The following is a 25,176-nucleotide window of genomic DNA, read 5'->3' on the forward strand; positions in this document are numbered from 1 at the left end:
ACCACGGTTCCGGTACGATCCAGTTCGACTGCCTACTTGCGGTTCGCCACAGCAAGTTCGGAAGGAGTTTGAGTTCCCGCCTGATGCACTGACCAGACGCTGTCATCCTCCTCGCAGAGAATCCAGCGCCAGTGTTTCTGACTCCCCATGCGGGGTGTTAGATATCGAGTCCCGGAAAGAGATTCCAAACTCACACATTCTAAGGTATGGAGCAGACTAGAACTTAGAGAAGCTTTTGGCAACTCTTGGCAAAACTAAAACTTAAGGTGGACTTAACCTAGCCCTGCTCGCACTCCTGAGCCTGTTTGCTGCTAAATTGGTTTCTAAAGCTGCTAATTTGTTTTTTATAATATTCCAGCACTGTTTTTAATTATTCTGTACGGTAATGACTTGCGGGGGGGATCGTTACTGCTAGGGACTCTTGCTAGCTGTTCATTTGTTTTAAAAATGTTTTTATATTAATTGCACTGACTTACTGCATTTCGAGTTCTTCCTCGCTCCCCTGCATCTCATCTGCATTTTCCTCGCTGGGTGTTAGGGCCGCCCCATTCCGTCACGGCTGATGTGCCGATTGAGCGGAGGGCGGACCCTTCAGTACACAGTATTCCATCCCACTTCCGGTGAGGACGCGCTACTGGTGTTCATCGGAGGGGATTTAAACATTCATGGTGCGGACACGCAGCGGACGCGCCGCTGGCGCGCCGAAGGCACGCCTAAGGCAAGCCCGTCTGCGCCCGTCTGCGCCCGTCCGCGCCAAGTCCGTGCCTAGGGCCCACAACTCTGTACTGCGGCCCCCACCAATAATTAAATATACGAGTAGGGCATTGCGCGCCTTGGACAAGCAAAGTGGGGAGATTTGCTGTGCTATGCGTCCTGGGGTTAGTACGGCAAGCTGCGCTTGCGGCTTCATCCTTCCCCACCCTGAACTAGTTTCGGCCTTGCAATTACCCCAGCATCTAGTGAACGACATCGCACAGGAACAATCTATGCTCCTTGGTGGTCTTATCAATGTCAGGTCACTGGGTAAGCACAAGTACGAAATCGCTCACAATATAGAAAGCCTGGGTCTAGATACATTATTTATAACGGAGACCTGGGCAGATGCTGCATCAGACTCCGACTTTATCACTGCTACACCTGCTGGGTTTAGAGCTATTAGAGTGGACAGGTCTTTTAAATGAGGGGGTGGAGTAGCTATTCTTTTCAGGGATCATTTTATGGCCATACACCATTCTGTTTCTACTCATTTTTATGAAGCTCTCCATTTTTCGTTTACACTCAATCCCAAAGTGACCTTTAAGGGGATTTTTCTCTATCGTCCTCCAGGTACCCGCAACACCTTTTTAACCAATCTGGACACCTTGCTTGAGCCAGTCATTTTAAATTCAGATTTTACTATTCTTGGAGACTTTAACTTCCATTTGGAAGAATTAGAAAATAAAGACACTATGGGGTTATTAGATACCTTAAGATCATTGTGACTCACTCAATTGGTGCAGTCACCGACACACACAGCCGGACATACGCTGGATGGCGTCTTTTCATCAGCCCACGGCCTTACGTTAAGGAAACTCTTCAGCTAACTTGGTCAGATCACTCATTAATTAAGTTTAACCTCCCTTTTTTCAGGGTGGGAGAGGGTGACACTATCAAACAGCCAGCCTCCATCGGTAAAGCTTGGAACAAAGTGGACAAGTCATCACTTTATACTTACCTGCAAACCTTTCGGCCTCCCCCTCAGATTCAGGTGGACTTAGCCGTCACCAACTACACTAACTGGATTCTGGGTGCAGTGAGCGCTTCGGTTCCTTTAAAAACCTTTTCAGGCAATAGGACTACGCCTTCCGCCCCCTGGTTTTCTGAACGTCTTCGGATAGAAAAACAGATGTGCCGCCGTCTAGAACGGCGTCGGCGTTTAAATTATGATGAGCCGGGTAAATTAGCCTACAAAATAGCGTTATCAAACTACAAAAAACTTCTTATCTCAGAAAAGAAGAAATATTTCACTCTTCAGATTGATTCAGCTGCTAATTCACCCAAGGAATTGTTTGCGGTGATTAACAAACTGGCCACATCCAATAATACAGGCAGGAAGGTCAATCAGAAATTCTGTAATGACATCGCTGATATTTTTAAATCTAAGGTCTTAGATATCTTTCAAGCATTCAAAGAGGTTTCTGATCCATGCCCTTTACTACGCTTAGACATTTCTAATCACATGTCATTTGCGTTCTCCCCAGTCTCTTCAGATGAAGTAAGAAAATATGTACTTCAATCTAAGTCTGGTTCACCATTGGATCCTTGTCCACCAACTTTTCTTAAAGGATTGGCAAATTTGGTGAGACCAGGCCTTACAGATATTTTGTATTTGATGTTTTCCTCCGGTGGTTTCCCGATTAGCTGGAAGGAGACATCCATTTTGCCTTTATTAAAAAAAAACACCTTAGACGCTACAAATCCCATCAATTATCGACCTATCGCTAGACTGCCTTTGCCTGCGAAAATAGTGGACAAAATTATGAACAATCAACTGTCACTATTCATTAATGCGAATAGCTTGTTGGATCATTTCCAGTTTGGCTTCCGTAAAGATCATAGCACGGAGATCGCACTGATCAAAGCTTCAGAAGAGATTAGAGCAGTTATGGATGGAGGAGGCGCGACGGCCCTCGTGCTTCTTGATCTATCCGCTCCTTTTGATACGGTGGATCACTCCCTCTTGCAAAATTGCTTGGAGAAGTTGGGAGTAGGAGAGACGGCGCGGGCACTTTTGGCCTCCTTTCTCACTGATCGAAGATCCACCGTATCTGTCGATGGCTTTAACTCAGACCCCTGCACTCTTCCATGTGGTGCCCCTCAGGGCAGTTCATTAAGCCCCTCACTTAGTTGTGCCACAGCATTGTTTACTTCTCACCCTTGTGTAGATAAAAATCTATTTTAATGATTGTAATGATTTTACCACATGTTTATGCATAATAAAATTGTGTTTTATTTATGAATGTACAAACCAATTATAATTAAAAACAACAATATTTTCCATATTTGTTTCATTGTTTGAGTTGTTCTGACTATTAGATACAGAATTAGCATATGCCACTATTCATGAGAATTGCCTAGGTTGTTACTTTTCAACATATATTACCCTGTCCTATGAATTACCAGGGGGTCCTTGCTATTTTCGATAATTTAACTCAGACCCCTGCACTCTTCCATGTGGTGTCCCTCAGGGCAGTTCATTAAGCCCCTCACTGTTCAATATTTACGTCTCTGAATTGGCCCCTCTCATCCGGGAATTTGGGTTCAACCTGACCCCGTATGCCGACGATACCCAGATTGTGGTAGCGGCACATAAACCTCTACACTCCCCGGCCTCGCAGTTTAGATGCTGCATGAGTGCCATCAATAGATGGATGACGGCACACTGCCTAAAACTCAATTCCAATAAAACGGAAGTCTTGATTTTTGGCAGTATACAGCCCCCCTGGGATGACCTGTGGTGGCCAGCGGAGTTGGGCCCACCACCAAAGCCAGTGGTCAAAGCAAAGAATCTGGGTGTGTTAATGGACAACAGATTGACTTTTTGCCATCATACGAATGCCGTGGTGTCTGCTTCTTACTTTCTTATAAAGAAAATAAGGAAAATATTCCCTTACATTCCCAACAACACCAGGAAAACAGTAGTTTCTTCCCTTATTCAATCTAAGTTAGACTACTGCAACGGCCTATACCTCAACGCCCAGAAGCAGTGTCTGCGGAAACTTCAGATGATTCAGAACTCGGCAGCTCGCCTTTTATCTGATATCCCCAGACATTGCTCAGTCTCTAATGAAATTCGTAATCTTCATTGGCTGCCAGTTTCTCTGCGTATTGAATTCAAGACACTATGCATTGTATTCAAAGCTCTGCATCACCTAGGTCCATCTTTTCTGCAGAATCTTTTTACATGGTACCAGCGAACTAGACATCTTCGATCATTGGGAGCACTACTATTGTTGGTACCGAGAATTCACACGGCGCACTGGAGAGGCCGTAGTTTTTATTATGGTGCATCGAAATTGTGGAACTCCCTTCCCTTTCAACTCAGGAATGCTAGCTCCTTGACTGTTTTTAGAAAGCAACTAAAAACCTGGCTCTTTCAGTATTAGAGGCGAGTTTGCGGCTGGCATTTTCTAGCGCCAAGACACCTCCGGGTATTTGTGCGCTTTTATAAATCTTTTTAACATAACATAACAAAACTATAGCTAGCTATACTTTAGAAAACAGCACCTACTTCTTACCTCGTACTGCACTTAGGTTAGGTACACTGGGGTAGAACTATTTAGAAGCATCAGATCAGTCGCGGTCGGTAGCAGGAGTAACTGCAGGGCGGTGACATGGCGATGAGGAGGGGCAGGGTGGGGGGTAGTAAACTATGGATTACGGAGGTTTACAGGTAAGTTAACATATAAATTAATAAAAGGAATTTCGTTGCGTGCACTGCATCGCATTTGGGGATGCAGTGCACGCAACGAAATTCGTTTTTATTAATTTATATGTTAACTTACCTGTAAACCTCCGTAATCCATAGTTTACTACCCCCCACCCTGCCTGTCCCCCTCCCCACGTCACCGCCCTGCGGTTACTCCTACTACCGTCTGCGGCTGCATCAGATGAGTACTCACATTTTAGCCTGTGCTATTTATGTATGTATTTTTTTTTTTTTAAACATCTTTTTATTTATTAAAGAAAGGGCAAAACAGATTTATACCTGTATACTCATATTACAGTTGGTTGGTACAGTTTCTTATTATCATTGTACACGTCTCTGTTACAGTTATTACATGATGGCTCACACCTGACATCCCTCCTACGCGGCCGCTTCTCCTCCCCCTTTCAGCTCAGGTGTTCCTCACTCGGTACCTCCGGTGGTTCGCAGATAAAAACACTGTACTTATTCCAGGCTCCCCATACCCTCCCCCACTTCTGGGGACAGCCCCGGTTAACATATGCAGCCTTCTCCGCCACCATGGCCTCGTCCATGTCCCCACACCAGTCACCAATCGTTGGCAAGCATCTGGAGCCCCACAGTCTAGCTATATTCCTCCTGGCAACCATCATACCCAAAGTCACCCAATCTTGTGCTGGGTGATTTAAATCGTTAGGTTCCCATATATTTAACAAACATCTTTTAGGCTCTGGTGCCACCGACACCTCTACCGTCTGCGAAATGGTCCTCATCACTGCCACCCAGTACGTCATGATCTTCGGACATTGCCATTGAGTGTGGTAAAACATACCTTCCTCCCCGCACTCCCTCAGGCAATACGGATGGAGGGCATTCCCTATTCTATGCAAGGTTAATCTAGTGTAGTATACCAGGTGCAATATCTTCAATTGTATTAGTCTTAATCTCGAGGGTATTGCAACTTCCCGCGGTGATGAGAGTGCTGTCTGCCAGTCTGCGTCGTCAAGTTCCCCTAGTTCCACGGACCATTTGTCCTTCAGCGCCTGCGTTGGGTCCGGTAGGTTATTAACTAATTTACGGTAAGTAAAAGAGGTGGCCTTTTTCATCATGTAGTCAGTTAGAAGCCTATCTTCTAAGGGGGATGCCTCTGGTAATGTGGTGTTTGGCGGTATAACCGCGTGCAGCGCATGTCTAATCTGCATATACCTAAATCATTCAGAGGGTGCGAGTTCGTATTGTTCTTGTAGGCGCTCGAACGCAATCACCCCGCTCTTAACACACAGGTCACCTACCGTTGAGATTCCTATTACATCCCAGTTATTGAATCCCTTGCTTTTTCTGAGCCTTCCCAGCCGCTGTGTATCCCAGAGTGGGGTAAGCTGTGTGATCACCCCCTGCCATCCCAATTTTTTCTGTGCCGAGTACCATATGTCCACTGTGTGTGCCGTCGGGCCAATCAGTGGGTTAGCTCGTTTTTGATTGTTTAAGGCCGCCATGACACCTCCGTCTCCTAGCACATATCTGTCCGCTTGAAACGCAGGGTCGGTCTGCGGAGCGTGAATCCATTGATTGATGATTTTCAACTGTGCAGCCCAGTAGTAGAGTTGTATGTTGGGAAGTGCTATACCCCCATCATACCAGCTCTTAACCAGTTTGTCCATTGCAATACGCACTGGCTTGTTTCCCCACAGTAGACTAGATACCTCAGTCGCTATCATTTTAAAATAACTCGCCGGAACCGGAAATGGAGTGTTTTCTAAGGCATAGAGAAACCGTGGGAGCGCCATCATTTTAAAGAGTGCTGCCTTCCCAAGCAGCGTCAACGGCAATGTATGCCAGTGCTTTGTGTCCCGTTTTAGCCGGTCTAGGGGGAGCAGTAACTTTTTTTTAAAGAATTCTTCAGACCTAGGCGTCACATAGATGCCCAAGTATTTGAAGCCCTCCGTCGTGACCAGGAGATCGCATTCTTTAGGAAGGCATGGTGGCAGCCCAGACAGCACAAACAAAACCGATTTAGACCAATTAATAGTGTAGCCAGACACTCTCCCATAATTTTCACAGACGTTCAGTAGCACCATAGTGGAACGCCTCGGGGAGGCCAGATACAACAAAACGTCGTCTGCGTACAAGGAGATACGGTCCTCCCATCCCGCCGCCTACTTGAGTCCCCTGATGGTCGGTTCCCACCTGATCAATGCTGCAAGCGGCTCTAACACAAGGGCAAATAACAAGGGGGACAAGGGGCATCCCTGGCGAGTACCGCGTCCTAGCTGGAAGTCCTCTGACATGTATCCATTAGCGGTAACATGTGCTAGTGGTTTTGAGTATAACAGGTGCACCCATGCATAAAATTTAGGACCGAAGCCTAGATGCCGAAGGACCGCAAATAGGAAGGACCATTCCACCATATCAAATGCCATACGGGCATCCAATGATAAAATAACAGCTGCTTCTTGGATGTAGGGTATACGGGCTATCACCACATGAAGGTGCCTCAGGTTAAGAGCCGTATTGCGACCTGGCATAAATCCCGATTGATCTGGGTGTATTAGGGCCGTCATATGCGGAGTCAGGCGGGTCGCCAAAAGTTTGGTGAGTATTTTAGCTTCCGCATTATTCAATGAGATTGGGCGATATGAGGCGTAGTCCTCAGGAGGTTTCCCAGGTTTAGGAATAACCACTATGGTGGCCGTTCTTTGGTCCCGCGGGAGCTCTCTTACATCTAAACTTTCCGTATACATTTTTAACAGGTGGGGGGAGAGTGTTCCCGCCATCCTCTTATAATGCTCGATAGGTATGCCGTTAGGCCCTATCGCCTTCCCCGTCTGCAAAGACTCAATTGCTAACTGTAGTTCTTCTGTCGTGAGGTCAGCTTCGAGCTTGCTGACCGCCTCTGGTGTTAATGTGGGCATTTTGATGTCTTTGAGATAGGCTTGTGCCTCCTCAATCGTGTTGATTGACGAAGATGTGTAAACCTGGGCAAAGTAACTGGCCAGTACGGCTACAATTTCTTGTGGGTCCGAGATTACTACCCCTTCTCTAGTTTTTATCCATGCTATCCAGCTCCTATGTATGTATTTTATTAATATATGTCATAGCTACAAACCATGCTATTGCAGTATTATTTTATCTTGCTGCTAACTCTGTACGTATTGTACTTCGCATCCTGTCTTACGATTGTAGCAGTTCATATCTCTTGCATGAGAAATAAGACTGTTCAATAAACCCCCTTTTTATTGAAACGCCCGTCTCTCTATTTCTGTGCAAGTCTGTAGAAACGAAGCATGCACGATTGACTGAGTGAAACTGTTATCTATTGTTTCCACGGTTCTGAGATTGTTCCGACTCTAAGGGAAACAAAGTTGTCATGTTTATGCGGTTGTCAGAAACTAATCCATTCTTGTATATTCGAGAAGTTTCTAGTGACCTCTGAGTTAGCTGGCACACACAAGTAATTAAGTTTAATGTACTTGATAGAGACATACTGACCTTAGTCCTATGTCAAAACTATAGTGTATATTATTCCAATGCGCAGAGCCTATCAGGGATATAGGAACTACACTACAGGGTAGGGTTCTGGCATATCCTAAAAAAGTCTCTAGGAACGTGAGGCTGAATATTTTCAGTTTAATTATGTTCACATGGCCTAACGGCTAGGGCGCTTGACCTCGGACCTGGGGAACTGGGTTCGAGTCTCGGTAATGACGCTGAACATCCTGCGATTCTGGGCAAATCACTTAATCTCCCTATGTAAAGCGCTCTGATACCTGATTGGACTCGGGTCAAGTTTGCGCTATATAAAAATAAAAAAAACTCTCTACATGACACCCCACAGAACCCAGGTCATCTATAGGGTAGAGCCAACTGGCTGCCCTAGATGTCAACTTCTAGATACGGACTTCAGCCACATGACCTGTAACTGCCCCCATCTACAGCTGTTCTGGGACACAGTGATACATACCCTGAATACTACACTGGGTTACACCCTTGCTTGCACTTGGGAGGTCTGTCTTTTGGGTTGGTTTCCTAGACCTCGATCACATAAAGTAGGCCTTCGGTTCCTTGATTTAGCCCTATCGCTGGCTAGGAGAGGGATAGCGATGACCTGGAAGTCCACACTGGGGCCAGTCGTGGGGACCTGGGCGAAGGATGTAATCATGTAGGCCGGAGAGGAGGAAAGGGCTCTGGTTAGGCTTAGGGAAAACGCTTAGGGCGTGTGGAGACATCCAATAGCGGGACTGTGGAGGAAGTTGTTGGAGACCTGGGAGCATCCAGAGAGAGACATGGAGGAGGGACCTGATGGACAGGATGGACTGACGGGGGGAGACGGGGAGGCCACCTCAGGAGACAGCGTTGAAGAGGGGAGTGTACACTCGGAGAGGCCAACTGCTGCATCCCTGGTACGAGACGCTTCTTCTACCTGTTGTAGACTTACTAGGGACGCTTGTGCAGATCGCTGAGCACTGAGCCTTACAAACACCTACCTGCCGTGAGGGGAACGGCTCGCAGAGGGGTTGCTGGGCTGTGTTTCCTTGGAGTGTCGTCGCCGTGAGGGGAACGGCCCGTGCAAACTCCATTTCCCAGCATTCTTCGTTGCAGCGCCTGTTGATGACGACGCTACCCAGCGCCGGAACACCTTAAAATCAATCAGGTGCTCACGCAGCGCGGGACGCGCGCGGGCAGTGCCCGGGCGAAGCCCGGGCCAAGGGCGGGCCCGTCCTTACCCGTCTGTGCCCGTGTGGGACCGGACCGGGCACCCCCTCGTGGCCCTATACTATTCCCCCAGCAGCCTATCTGACCATCCTGCATGGGCCGGATTAACCCTGCAGGTAATCTCTGCCGCAATTGAAACTCCTCCCGACTCGCAATTTGATGATTGTTGTCACAAAAATTTTTAGACTGATTGTAAAGTAAGGTGATAATTTTATTTGCTGCCAAGTTCCAAAAAGTTATTCCTTAATATGGGTAAAAGGAAAGCACTGAGTTGCGATCCACCGGAGGGGATGGACACTAGGAAGCCCAAAAAGCAAACACTTCTAACATACTTGACTGGGGCTATTGGGGCAATAGAAAAACAAATATCTACAGTAGAACAAACCCTAGCAGCTGGATCATTAATGCCTGGAGAAGCTAGAGTAGAGGAAGACCAACTCACTCTTAAACAAACCCCGACTCCTATTGTGACTCCTGTAACTGGAACATCAGTTAACGGAAGTATTCAACATACCATCGGTGACATCATAGTGCATAACAATCACGGTGACACAATCCCCTCACACCCAAATAAGGGGAAAAAAACAGTCAGGAAACAGCCGGGAAAGCCAGGAAGGGGTATAAGGGAGATAAATAAACCAAGGCCGCTCAGAGACAGGGAGAATATAGCAAGGAAAAATGGCCAAGACAAGGTTCTTAGCACTCCACAAACCCCCTCTTTAACTTTAACAGCAGCAAACAGTATTAAACAACATACTAAAGGGATAGACCTGGATAATATCCTCTCTTCTATAAAAAGCTTAGATTCTTTTGTGAGAGAAGCAGTCGAGTCCATCGGAGCAAGACTAGACCGGATCGAAGCCCTTGTGGCCAAACTCCCTTTCTGTAATGACCATAAGACTACTCCATCCCTCAGCCCCAAGCCCACCAGCAATGGCGCGAATAATACTAGGAAACCACGACAATTCCAGTCCCATACAGATTTTTCGGATGATACATCTACAACCGAAATCAGAAACCACTCCAGGATAACCAGGACACAACAAAACCACGCTCCTATGTCTCATCCAGTTATTGACACCATATCTGCCTCTAAACCAACACTCATAAAGTCACCACCTTTTTCTCATTTGGGCCTTCCTCCAGCCTGTACTCCCTACACAGTGATCATGGGAAATGTTCCACATTTACGACAAGATGACCAGGAGACCTATGAATCACTAAGGAATAAAGCACTACATTGGCTTGGGGATAGAGTGGGCGATACCAGAACTCTGTTTGAAGAATTTAAGATGATACGTAGAATAGGATGGATCGGAAGAACTAGGAAATTATTCACTGGCGACTGTTTGGTATTGACCTTTCGCTCTCCTTGGTTAGTAGAAAAAATCCTGGGGCTAGCAGCCAAAAGTACACTCGAAACAGGGATCAATATACTCCCCTTAGGCTTCTTTTATCGCCCTCCCATCGACTTAATGAAATCGGTCCAGCATCAGTTCACGTCCAACCAAAATTATAGCGTCCCCGTAAATAACCGCTTTAGTGCACTTACCTCATTAGAGGACCTAGATTGACTACTCTCAGAGATAAAAAAAAAACCAAAGACTCTAGCTGAAAACTTAGATATTAGCTCGCTTACCACACCTCAAAGGGGCTTACTTGAGCCTGAGATTCAATTAGTAGCCCGAGATCACATCACTTATGGGCAGTCACAGAATGAGTTAATGCAGAAGGTAATTCCTAATTTTTCTTGTACCAGTGAGGAATCCATGAATCCTATCCCATCTAATCTTGATGTATCAGGACTAGTTCCCCAGTCACTTTTAATACCCTGGAAAGAGGAAGGACATATTAATATTACATACTGGAATATATGGGGCCTAAATTCTAAACTCAATAACGACCTCTTTCTTGATTTTGTTAAGAACCTGGATATTCTTTGTCTCCAAGAGACATGGTTGCAAAACGAAATTAACATTAATGGCTTCAAAACATTCCATACACCAGCTTCTCCTTCAACCCATGGAAAATCAAAGGGAGGCCTATGTATATATGTTTCTAACCTGGTGATGGCAAAAAAACTCACACTTGAGATCTCAAACTCTTATTATCAAATTCTCACTCTTACAACGGATAGGAATGACACATTAATACTTGTGAATTTCTATAATAACATCCCTAAAGAGAATGAACTTGAAGTTATAGACCAATTGAGACAAGTTGTATATAAAATCCAGATGGTCAGTTCAGGAAACACCCAGATTATATGGGGAGGGGATTTTAATGCCAATCTGTGCCCCAATAGTAATAACCAGATTTGCGGCCTGAATGATGAGGAAAACCGCAATCTAACCCACTTCCCCCATAATATCCTGGGGAGTACTTTGAACGAGACCATATTTATGTTGAATTTGAGTTTTGCAAATGAAACAGTAATTCCCCCAACTGCTTTTACACCAACATATAATGGGAGAGGGACAGGTTCGGTAATAGACTATATTCTGGTATCCAATAACTTCGGGAATAGGGTAAAGCAATTCATTACCCATAAGATCGCCATTAGCGATCACTTTCCACAAACTGTAATAATTAAGAAAAAAAGCCCTATCTCTCATAACAAAAGCAAAACGAATAGAATACACCATAACTGTCCTAACCTGGCTATTGATAGTATGAATGGCTACTCTTTGAAATGGGAACTAGTAGATCCCGATACCACCACATCTTCGGTGGTGGTCAAGGCTTTACCCTACATTTTGACTTCTTTGAATGAGAATTCCTCTCCCTCGCTGGTCCTAGAAAGTTTTAACCACATCACGGCCATAATAAAAAGCTGCCTGTTTGTAGAGAGAAAAAAGGGTGACTGTAAGAAATCAAGATGGTTTGATACTAATTGCACGAACGCTTACCGCACATTAAAAAAAAGTGATCCATAATAGGGATAGAGATAGACAAGCCGTCCAGCAAGCAAGAAAACTATATAACCAGGCTATTTCGACCAGGAAAAAGACAATGAAAAACTCCTTGTGGGAAGACCTACATAGGGCCAGTACTCAGAATGACAGTAAAGCATTCTGGAAAGTAGTTAGGTCTCCGTTTCTTCTTTCTGATAATTCTCCCTCTATAGAGGCTACGATAGACGAGGCCCAATGGGTGAATCACTTTACAAAAATCTTTGGCCCCTCGGAGCTGATAGTTACAGCAGATATATCACCATCATCTTCACCTGAACATACTATGGCCTTCCCACTTGAGATATCTTTTTCACTTGACGAAGTCTTAGTAGCATTAAATGAAAGCAAAGGTTCTAAGGCCCCTGGACCTGACGGGGTCCCTGTAGATATTTATAAACACAACACAGACCTCTGGGCCCCAATTTTGACACGCGTTCTTAACGCAACCTCTTCGCAGGGCCTTATTAACAGCTGGACGGAATCCATCATGGTCCCCATTTATAAAAAGGGTAATAGACAGGATCCTTCCTGCTACAGACCAATTTCACTCCTAGACTCACTAGGAAAAGTAGCAGGAAGGATCCTTCTCACGAGGTTGCAAATCTGGGCCACAGAAAAGAACATACTGTCTGATCTACAGTTTGGTTTTAGGGAAGGTCTGGGGACAATGGACCAGGGCCTTAATCTTGCTATTCTGCTGGGTAAATATACAAGGGCGAAAAGAGGAAAACTTTACCTAGCGTTTGTCGACCTCTCCTCGGCCTTCGATTGCGTTTCCCATGGGAAACTATGGCACATTCTAAAAGAAATGCAAGTAGAGGAACCCCTAATAGACTTTTTGAAGGCTCTTTACAGCAATGCCTCAGCGCGTGTCCGGTTTGGTAGAGCGGGAGAATGCACCTCATCATTTAGGGTGCTCAGAGGGGTAAGACAGGGGTGCGTCCTGGCCCCGTTCCTTTTTACTTTATATACAAATGGTCTTGAGAAGGCCTTACTGGAAGGAAGTCAGGATGTCCCCCAAGTACAAAAAGATTTGGCCCCCAGACGCATACCAGCACTGCTTTACGCGGACGACGCTGTTATTTTAGCCAGGACGCCTTTAGCTCTTCAACAGGCATTGGTATCATACAATAACTACATGCAAGGCATTGATTTGAGGATAAATACCTCAAAAACCTTTGTGATGAATTGTGGTAAAGGTAACAAAAAGGGAAAGGACATTTATTTAAATGGGAGTAAATTGGTTACCACCCCTACCTATTCATATTTGGGGATTCTTATAGACGATAAGGGCTCTTGGGGCCAAGCAATCACGTCAAGAAAACTCCTTTTTATAAGACCCACCACTGCTCTTGTTAATTTCTCCCAAAAATTAGGAAAAAGTCCCCCTCTGGAACTGATCAAAATATATCATGCAAAATGTATGAGTGTAGCAACTTATGGGGCAGGGATTTTGGGACATTGTAATGTTTCCGAACTGCAGAAAGTGGAAAATGCTTTTTTTAGATGTCTATTGGCGGTTCCGGCTTCTACATCTACATATGTCTGCCATGCGGAGTTGGGAGTCCCCTACATAACGGATCTTATAAAAATTCAACCCGTAATGTTATGGCATCGTATTTGGAAGTCAGACACAAACCGTTTTAACCAGCAAGTGCTTCAGGACGCTCTTAAATTGGACTATTGCCTTGACATAAAATGGATCAAATATGTGAGAGACTTTATGATAGACATTGGTAATCCTGAATATTTTAACAACCCTTTTTCCATGTCAGCCATCACAAGAAAAGACTTTAAGAAACGCTGTATGAACCACATGGAGAGACTGAGATTTACGAGTGAAGCTACCAAACTGTCCGTGAGTCACAACCTTATGATATTAACTTCCTTGGGCATGCAATCATACTTACAAAAAACGGACAAAAGATATGACAGATTTGTTCTCACCCGTTTTCGATTGAATATTTTTCATAGGCTGGTGACATTTCCAACCGTTAACAATTGGTCAAACAAATTACCAAACTGCCCATGTGATTCTGTTTCCGAACAATCAACTATTCATGTTATAGTTTTCTGTAAATTTTACAAAGAATTGAGAAGGAAATGGATCTTACCAATTCTTAAAATTTGGGGCATTCGCCAATGTCGCCCAGCATTCTTGGCTCTCCAATGTCTTGACAATGACTGTATAAAATATAACGTTGCTGCTTTTCTAAAAAATTAGATCAAATGCCGCAATAGTATTGATCCAGGTTCATTGTGAATAGAGCAAAAAAAACAACAAAAAAATATATAAAGCTACTGAAATGAAGAAATGTAATTAATAGATACCAAACGATGTTTTGGATTTATCCTCCAATGCATCCTAATAACGCAGTAGGGGGCTATTATTCCTTCTTTCTTGCACTAAAGACGTAATCTAATTTTATTACTCTCGACACATTAACAATTTGATAGTCCAACCTGGAATCAACGTCTAGTATACTTGCTAACTGTAGCACTGGCACCGTCTACACATTATTTTTAACCGTTTAATTTTTAAATTGTACGCCAAATCTATGAATTTGTTAAAATGAAATGCTGTTTTTCCACGCCCACATGCTGCTACTTTTGCACATATATCAATTGGAACTATCTAAATGAGATTCTCTTGCTACATATTTTCTATACACATTTTAAAACTTTACTTTTAATTGTATAAAACGAATTGTAATATTGTATATGCTTTTATGGATTGAAATTAACTTTCCGAATAAAGCTTATTTTGATTTGATTTGATTTGACTTACTAGGCAAATGCCCCCTACCCTCCCGGATTCCTGGCTATTGTTCCTACTACCCCAATTGGCCCTCGAGAGGCTGTACGACCACTACTTTTCCGGTGGTTTTTAGTATTAACAAACGTGCGCGCCATGAGTCGGTTTGGTTGCATTCTCCTTGTTCTCCCCAAGTTGACTTTCATGGTTCCGTTTACCTCACTCTTTCATAATAGTATGAAACAAACGGAGGCATGATTCAGACCGCTACATCCATTAGGGCGCTGCATAGCTTGGTTTCTTGGTCATGTTCTGTATATGTGTATCTGCCAGATATATTTACTTGACCACTGATTATGATGCTGTGTAGATGCTGTGTAGTTGCATAGGCATGCTGTGTTTTACCTGTGGTGAGTTTATTATGGGCCCTCTTGACTTTTGCATATTGTGTATTATAAATGCTAATAAACACAAGTTAAAAAACAACAACAACAAAAACTGGTTCTGGCCCAAGCCTAGCCTTAGCCATGCTCTTCAGCCTGGACGTGCGTCCGGGTCCCTCGAGCGGTTGTGATGTCATTACGACACGTTGAAAGGCGTCCATTGTGACATGCATGGTCACCATGGGACCACCGCCTTGGAGAGCGGGACACCGTCAGTACAGGACGCTGCTTGAGGTGGGGAGACAGAGGCACTCGAGAACGCAGACGCAGACCTGGGTCCAAAATAAACAGAGCAGGTGCTGAGGGGGGCATTGCTGGCAAAGGTGAGTAAATCAAATTAAGCATTGTGAAACCAATAGGTCTCGCCTTCGGAACTTATTGGCTTTGGAAATTATTTTAGCCATGTTGTGAAACATCCCTGATGATGTGAGTTTGGATTTAAAAAAAAAGAAAAAAATAACATACGCGGTTGCACATTTTAGTAAAGTCAGCCAGTATAAAATCATCATCAAGGAACAATTTGATATAAATTATTTTCTCCCTTTTAGCTATGCAGATTTCATATCTAAAATTGCGCGTTTGACGTACACTACCTCCTATCTGACTTGCTGTTAAACCAGATATTGGGCTGAAGTCGAGCAATCGGCTTAGTGCGGCTTGCTGCTGTGATCTGTGTGCAGTGTGCAGTTTGTAGTCTCATGTTCACATAATGATGGTTCAATCCAGACTTTCACCCACTGAAGAGGGTAAAATCAGTACCGTTAAATTGCGTTCTAATAGCATAAGTAATGTGCCTACATAGCTATGCCATTTCTGTAGCCGAACGCGCTTTATATGAACTGCTGTCATTAAACTTTGTGACATAAATTCGCTGATGTGTCTGTCACACGACAAGATGTTGAAGACGATACAAAAAACAGATGGTTAATATCGTACATCTGCAATAGATATACAAGCACCTTTTCCAGTAAAAAAAAAACAACACACCTTTGCCTGCGGCCGGCCTATAGTCACTGTGTTGTGGACAGAACAAAGGAAAGTTTACCTTTGCTTTCACTCTCATTAACCATCACTCCACAACTGAATTGCATATTTGCGTGTTTAAGTAATATAGAATTTCGTTGCTAAACTCTCTGCTCCCTATTCTATCGACCCCGGACAGATTAGAGGCGAAGGCCGGTGAAAAGTGTGACGTGCTCAGATGCTCTTTGCACAGAGATATTTACAGCCAGCGCTAAACCACCCGGGCTTACACGCCACACTGGTGCACACAAATGTATTTTTATCAAAAGCCAATAAATGTAATGCAAGGTCATGCATGTATGTGCGTGTTATTCACGCTCGTGTTTACAGTTTATTGCACACTGTAAGCGGACACGAAAGGCAGGAACACAAACCATTTTTGTCTGTTTTGCGCCCCCTGGTGGTCATCCTTGCAAGTTATTTTGGTATAAGAATAGAACGTATTTCATTTAGAGTACGACCCATGCCTTGTACGGGACATCGTTACAGTAGTCAGACGGTGATTCGGAAAGCCCGTCTTGCCGCAAACTTCATTTTTATTTCTTTTTAATATGTATTTTATCGAGAATTGAAAATGCAGGAAGACATTTGACATTTACTATAGTTAAGTATATGAGGCAGAAACTATTATCTAAATGAACACACGTGGAATCGCCGCAAATACTGCAATGTAACGTCAACAAAAGATGATAAAACAATTCGAGCAACCCAAAGGAGATGTTAGGTCATCCTGAGTGCCGTGTTGCAGATCATGGTGTGTATTTGAATTACACGGAGTGTGGCCAGATGACCCCAGAAGATACCTTATTTTTTCTGATATTACATCTTTAATGTGTTTACTCCGTCCATCACTCCTTTTCAGCCCGTCTGCTTTCTCCACATAAAATGAATGTTGAAAGACTGAGCCACCGACATCAGTATCCTCAGTATTTCTGTGTCAACATTTCCCTTTCAGTGGCAGCGAGAGATATGCTGCTCTGTGAACTAGACAAAATGTGTCCCTTGAAAACCAACTCAGGTTTCTGGGTTTGCCAGAAGCACTCACCAGTGCCGGGAATGAAAAGAGCGACTGACAGCCGAGGTCGGTAGTAGGAGTAACTGCAGGCGGGGACGTGGGGAGGGGCAGGGGCAGGGTGGGAGGTAGTAAACTATGGATTACGGAGGTTAACATATAAATTAATAAAACGAATTTCGTTGCGTGCACTGCAAACCCCAAATGCGATGCTGTGCACGCAATGAAATTCGTTTTATTAATTTATATGTTAACTTACCTGTAAACCTCTGTAATCCATAGTTTACTACCCCCCCACCCTGCCCCTCCCCACGTCACCGCCCTGCAGTTACTCCTACTACCGACCGCGGCTGGTGACTGACTAAGGAGGCGGGAAGGGATAGCAATACGATTGGTGGCGGGAGGGGGCAGCAAGACAACAGATGGTGGGCGGGGCAGAAAGATGACGGATGGTGGGAAGGTCAAGCAGCAGGAAGGACAGCAGGAGGAGGATTGGAGGGGCAAGCAAAATGATGAACAGCAGGACGGTAATGAGGCATGTAAGGACACAGTGCAGGAAGGAAGGGAAATGGACTGCAAACACATGCACTCTAATGGCGTGCTACAAGTCAAATAAAAAAAAAGTACCTCCAAAAGCATACGCCCAGTGGAAGCAGTACTTGGTCCATGCGTCCGGAATAGCTAAACACACACAGAGAAATTGAAACCGGCAGGCGTTGACCAACGAAAAGCAAGGAAATGAAAGTGATGATTAAGCCAACCAATGGTAGGTAATGGGTGGGCTCTAAGCCCCCTTTAAGTTAACAAAAGATCTCGCAAGTGACAGCAATTGTGCTGTCTCAGACGAGGCCTAAATATTAACCAAATGGAAAATGAATTAGAAAATCCTACTGCATACTCACCCATAAATATTTCTACACATCTGCTCCTTAGAATCCTCTGCAAGCCATAAATCTCCCTTTCATTCCAGTTCCCACACCCACCCCATCTAAATTCCTTTGCCTACTCCAACACCCTTTATACTGCAATACCACACTCATCACTTCAAACACCATCCCATACTGAACCCTTCACACATACTCATATATTTCTCCTATTTTTCAGACCCTCACTTTCATTCATCCTTTTCTTCAACTCTCTCTGCATCATACAATTGGAGGTGGGCGAGACACTGAAAGTTCGAGCCAGAAGCCTAGGTCTGGGTCAGCTCAAGGTCCTCTTGGAGTTCGAAATGAGCCAGGTTCCATGTGAAGGGATGTGCCTAGGGGCTACAAGTATCAGCCATGTTACATGGAGAAGCAGTATTGATTCCTGCATCAGCCCCATATCTTGCCTTTGATACCTGATTTCACAGGGCCCCACCTACTATGGATTCTGAGGAACTGGGCAAAGTAATCCTTCTGCACTTAACTCTCAGTGGAAGGCGTGAACAAGCAGTCTAAGGCTTCCTTGGGGGGTGGATACAGATTAGGGAATTGGTAACCCAAAAAGCGTGCAGCAGCAATAAATCAAAGTCCAGCCAATTACTTACTTTATTAATAAAAAGGCATATTTTATTTCTAACTATACTCATTCAAACGAATACGGCATTCACATACAACATAACAGTTTCCTCTTGAGGTTGGGGCTCTAGTGTTTCTTTGTGAAGTTCATGTCCCACCTGTTCCTCACAATGTGATCTGGGTTATTCCCCATTCACTGTGGCTGCATCCAGGGAATGCTCAGAAGCAGGCCTTAACTCAAGAGTCCACTCTCACTCTTTGATTGGTTAAAAGTGTCTTAGCGCTGCAGTGCTTTCAGAAGCGAATCCCCCAGAGCCCAGTAGGCCTGTAACACATCTTACCAGCTTTGGCAAAGAGGAAGCGTGCAGAGGTCTGTGAGGGTGCCCTGTCCGTGGGCACTCTCAACAGCTCCGTTCGTGCTCAGGTGAGTCGGCTGCACATGAGCATCGTGGTAGCACTCAGCAGGTGAAGGCTCACATCTTAGTCTATGCGGTCGTGCTCCAGTAGCGATCAGACAGACCCTTCAGCATTTCGCGATTCGCAAAATAATGGTGAAATCGGCTGAAGAGCGCGATGACCGCGATATTGACCTTTTTTGGCCGTGAAAAAGGCCTCCGGCAGGCTGCAAAGATGATGGTGACATCTTATTGGCTGTACGCGCACACGTCACTACGTGGTGCCGTACAGCTGTAATAGCTGCCTGTTTACTCTTGCTGCACTGCATTAAGGGATGTGTCCGTGCGCTTTTTTTTGCTGCATCTTTTGTATAGCGCAAACTCGACCCGAAGGCATTGGAGAGCTGTACATGAGCACCATATTTACATGACATATTCAGGCACGGGGAGATTAAGTGATTTCCCTAGAATCACAGGATGTGGACGCGACCCCGAGGCTCGAACCCTGGTTTCCAGCACCAAAATCGGCAGTGTAGCCGACGGACCACATCCTGTCCCCTTTGGAAGAAGAAGAAGCGAGTCTGAAAAAGCCAGGCAGTGTCAGCGCAGGGCTCGGTACGCGTTGGCTTTCAAATGGGCAGAATAATATTTCTGTGAAATGACAAATCTTCCTCCCCAGGAAGCTGAAATACTTAAAAGTTCTGCGGAGGTGCGGGGGCTTCACCCACCCACCATTGAGCTCCCTGACACACTTTCCTCTCCCCTCGTCCAAGCTTGCTGAAGGAAAACCGTTACTTCAGCAAGCGGTTCTTACCTTCTCTTTCCTCTCCTTCATTCGTTCCCACATTAAATGGATTCGAAATAGGAAAGGAACATTTTGTTGGAAAGGTCAATCTTTCTCGGGCATTTTCTGTTCCAACGGCAGCCTCGTGACGGAAGGGGAGGGGGGGAAGAGGGCCAGCCCCATGTGCTCCCTCGTACACGCTTGCTGAAGGAAAACCGTGACTTCAGCAAGCGGTGCTTGCCTCTCTTTCCTTCGTGTGAAATGGATCCAAAAAAGAAAGAAACATTTTGTTGGAAATGTCGTCTTTCTCTGGCATTTTCTGTTCGAGCTGCAGCCTCAGGTCGGAAGGGGTAAATACATAAAAAAAACATATGGAAAGTAACTACATGCAACTAGACATAGTGGTTGCAAAGTGACCAGAGTGTTTTCTGTCACACGCAAACACATTAGTGCCACTTTACAGAGTGGGTCAGTTAATAGTGCTTTCAACTCTTTCCTTGAACAGCATTGTTGTTGGAAGAGAGGGTGAGGAGATGACGTCCCCATGACCAGGGGTGTCTCTGACATCTCCATGGTCTGGGATGTCTGACGTCTTCATGGTCAGTGGGGTCTCTGACGTCTCCAGGGTCAGGGGTGTCTCTGGGGTCTCTCTGTGCTATTGTGCTTGGCTGAACCTATGCTCCAGAATGTTACCACAAAGGAGGATATAGCAAAAAAAACTCCCTGGGACAGTTTATAATGCCTATTTCAAAGTTAAATACTATACTAAGTCAGTTTACAATGATTTAAGGCTGAAAAGGAATGATTATGAGTAAAATAAAGTGCCGCAAAAATGCCGCTAAATTTCCATATTTGTGCCGCTAAATTTCCATATTTGTGCCGCTAAATTTGCTAATCCATGCCGCTATATCCTGGGGGGTCTGAATCAGAGGTGTGTATCTGTGCTCTTACTGCGGGGTAAGTGCCGACACTGCAGCAGTGCTTCCATGGTGTCCTCACTCAATCCACTGGGTTGGGTCAGATGCAGGGCCGGCTTTAGCACTGGTGGCGCCCTGTGCGTCAATGTTTGTTGGTACCCCCCCATGACTACCTCAGCACGGATTCCCTCACTACCACCATTTGACAGTGCCCCTCAAGTCTCCATAACCACTGTCTCTTAGATTCTTTTTGTTTTTTAGAGCCAAACATAGCAGTTTAAGATGTCAGAACACTTTACATCGCACACGCATTGCACAGAGACAATCATAGGTGCGTAAATCAGTACATAGGAAATGTTACATAAGACAGAGGCCTAGAAGGAGTAGGAGTCACATTTCATCCCTACTGATAGACAGTATAGTTTGAGTCCTTAAACTGGAAAAGCACATATTCATAATTTAAAATGTAATACCACTGTTAGGAGTTTTCTTTAATAATAAGAATTGATTCCTACCCAAATGAATCCCTTTTGCAATATTAGGACAACGAAAGACTGGGCAAAAATATATAGCGCTAATATTTTCTTTGCAGTTTGCATGCTGCTATTTGATGGCAGTTAATAGCTCACTGCTCTGGATTATAACATTTAATTTATAAACTGGAAGTAATAAAAGGATCCCTGACAAAAGCGGTAACCCATTGACCTATTTATATTATATGCACTTTGTGATGTGAATGGGACATGTTCTTCACAGTAGGCACATTAACCCTCTGCACTATGATGAGTCAAAACTTTCACTAGACAAGGCTATGGTCTCTCTCCAGGAAGAACATTAATCACTGGAGTTGTCATTTTTATTGATGCCTGAAATTTGCTGGGACAATATACGGCGCATCAGGTGCTTTTAAAACGATGATCATGGCGCCCCCACCACAAATCAGCGCCCGGTGCAGTAGCACTGATCGCACCGCCCTGAAGCCGGCCCTGGTCAGATGCAGACCCCATTGCGCCTGGTGACCTACAGTTCACAGCTGCTCACAGTTTGCGGGCTCCTGACTGATTCACATAGCACAATTATCTCCAGTAGCCGCTCCTGGAACACAGGGTTGCTGTACCACTGCCACACAAGGCTTTAGCCCTTACTGCATGGCAGTCTTTACCACAGCAACCCGTCCTGGCATATGGGGTCCCTATTACGATGTTGTGCAGGCTTCAGTCCTTCTCAGCAAGGCAGTCTTTTCCACGGTGACCCATCCTGGCATACAGGGTCGCTGAAATGTTGCTGCTCTGGCTTCCATCCTTACCGCACAGCAATTTTTACACAGCCATCTTCACAGCCACCCTCTCCTGGCATACAGGGATCACCAACTTAGGTTTACACATGGGAACTGACCTGATCTGTGTAGCAGCCTTCTCTTCACATCTCACTGGACCTCCCTCCCTCCAATGCTTTCCTCTTCCTCACAGGTCATATTTGTCTGGGCAAGCAGACAGGCGCTGGTGCTGCAGGCTCCAGAGCAGGTGGCCTTGATTTCCCTGGGTAATGTCCCCTCACCCTGCAGGGAGACTAGCAGGCCTTGACCCCTAATTTTGGTACCAGGCAGAAGTCTTGCAGAGCTTCTGCTTCTCACACAGCCCATCTGGCTGCTTGGCAGATGACAATTTTTGGGGTCTCAACCTTCCCTTCTTGTTGTCAATTTCCAGACACTAAATGTGATATAGGGTCTGGGACTTTGAAGTTTTATGCTGGGGTTCTGCTTCTTTTGAAGTACATGCTTCTCTCCTCTCCCTCTCGAAAAGCTGTCTGCCGCAGCAGGAGAGACTCTGAACCTGATAGCCGTACAGCACAGGCCCATGGGAATGACTAGAGCTAACACCTGATGTCAGCCACAGTGCTTCGTGCAGCAAAAGGTTAATCCCGGGCTCCAGTGCCACTCTTTATAATTACCTTATCAGCCCCATCTCCTTCCTTGAGATGTGTCCAGGCCCCTTCCTTGTGATTGCTCACTGAATCAAAGAGCACCCTTTGAAGTGTACAGGAGGAGCTTTGCTCCTCCCTCTCCAGTGTGTCCCACCCAGCTCACAGCAATGCAGCAATACACAAATCTGTCTGAGGAGATCCCTTTACCTCCTCATGTCCTCGCCAGGCAGGTCTGGGCCTCCCATTATGGAACCCAGGCTCCTCCATGTAATGCACCATTACAGGCACACCTGCACTCAGTGTATATATGCACCACATACACTGTCCAGCACTGTTACCTCCATGTATTGTGCCAACACAGGCACACATACACTCAGCGCACACGTTCACTTTGCGTGCACTGCTCTGTACTGTAACCTTCCAGTAGTATGCTACTTGCAGGCACACATACAGCCAGTACACACATTCACCATGTGCGTGCTGCACAACACTACACCTTTTATGTACTCTACTACTTGCAGGCACACATACACCCAGTGCATGTACCAACTGCAGAGCACTTCTCCATCCCTGCACTCAATTCTTCCTAGGTACACAAACAACCAGTGTAGAGTCACCACCACTTCTGCACTATACAGCACTTCACACATAACTAATGTAGGCGACAGGGCAAGTTAAGCACACAACAGCGGATTTTTGAAAAGTGAGTGAGTCTGTAGGCCTCACTCTAGAGGCAAAGGTTAAAAAGGACCTGTTCACTCTTGCTGATCACTACACAATATGCTGCCACCACGGCGATCATGACGCTTAATTCCTGGTGAAGGCAGTAGCCTTCTACCACTATGAGGGTAGCGCTTTGGATGCCCCTTCCAGTCCAACAAGACAGCAATCCATGGGACAGGCTTATCTCATGGTGCACACGCTTGATCCGTCTTTGCCCATGATATAAAAAATCATCATTAACTATCCAGACAAGAGTACAGTTGTCCACTCAGGTCAGGGGTACACGGCCATTACCATGCAGAGGACTTTTCCATCCCAACAGCCTTCACGAGAGTACATGTGTTTTTCAGCTCTCTTCTTATCTCACCCATGTGCTTCCATCAAGTCCCACTCCACTCTCTGTGTTTGTTTCTTGTGTAATAATCCCCTGACTCCCTCACTCTACTTGTTGTTCTCATCCTCATGTGCTCCTCCCTTGATGCCTGTGTTGCTGCAGCCCTGGCCCGTGCAGGTAAGAGCGGTGAGGCTGGGTTGGGGGGGGATTCGACATATGGCCACGAGGGAAAATTTGTTTTCCTTGGTTGTCGTCTATCGAAATCACCCACCCACAGCTTTTACCTGCACGGGCCGCTGCTGTGTTGCTCTCACTTTTGTGTGATCCTCACCCGCTTGTTGTGCTTCTCTACCTCACCCGAGCTCTATATTCTTCATTTCCCTGCTACCATGCTCAGTGTGTTTATCTCCAGGTGTGACTCTCCCCCTTGTTGCTTTCTCCCTCGTGCAATGCTTTTCCCCTCCTTGCCCCACTCTCTTCTCCTATTCACTTCAGTTACCTCCCTACCCACTTTGTGCTTTCCTTTTGTAGTGAAGATTGCTATCTATATACGTACAATGCTAAGTTAGCACAACCGCGTTAGATGTTAGAAAGCCATCTTGCCGCTTTTGCTGCTTTTGCACACGACACTGTAGTTACATGTTATTAATTGAGAAATGCTTGCTCGACTTTGCTTCACATGAGAACTGTCTGTTGTTCACATCCCAAACAGTGAGCAGCGACCTTGGTCTGAACATTGTGTAAAGAAACAGTCTGGGTCGCTAGACGGTGCATGTTGTTGGGTTCAGGTTGATCGGCCCACTATTTAGCCATAACACGCACGCAGCTGCAAATACCTGAAAGTCGGGTGCTTTTAATATTGCAGTGTTGCATGTTTTTCATGACATTCAGAAGAAGAGCTTTCCCAGGAGCAGAGTCTAGCTGATCCTGTGATGTGATCCCACTAAGCTGATCTTTACGGTATGGGGTTCCCCATTCAAGCCTAGAGACCTTTTATTAGTCTAATAATAATAATATTAGTTTATTAGCGAAAGGAAGGTGGCTGATATCCACTGTCATTTTAGTATTATTACTCCTTTCATTTTCTATGGTATTGTAATTATGCTGATGGTTTTGATCTTAATCATTTGTCTGCTTATGTTAGCCAAAGTACTGCATCTTAGGACACGAGGTTTATAAAATAAACTCTTTAAACTTTACCGTGTCTCTGTTTATTCTGTTGTGGACTGATATGAGAATAATTACGAACAGGTA

This window comes from Triturus cristatus, chromosome 4_2 (genome assembly GCF_964204655.1).
Source record: "Triturus cristatus chromosome 4_2, aTriCri1.1, whole genome shotgun sequence".
Classification (NCBI taxonomy): Eukaryota; Metazoa; Chordata; class Amphibia; order Caudata; family Salamandridae; genus Triturus; species Triturus cristatus.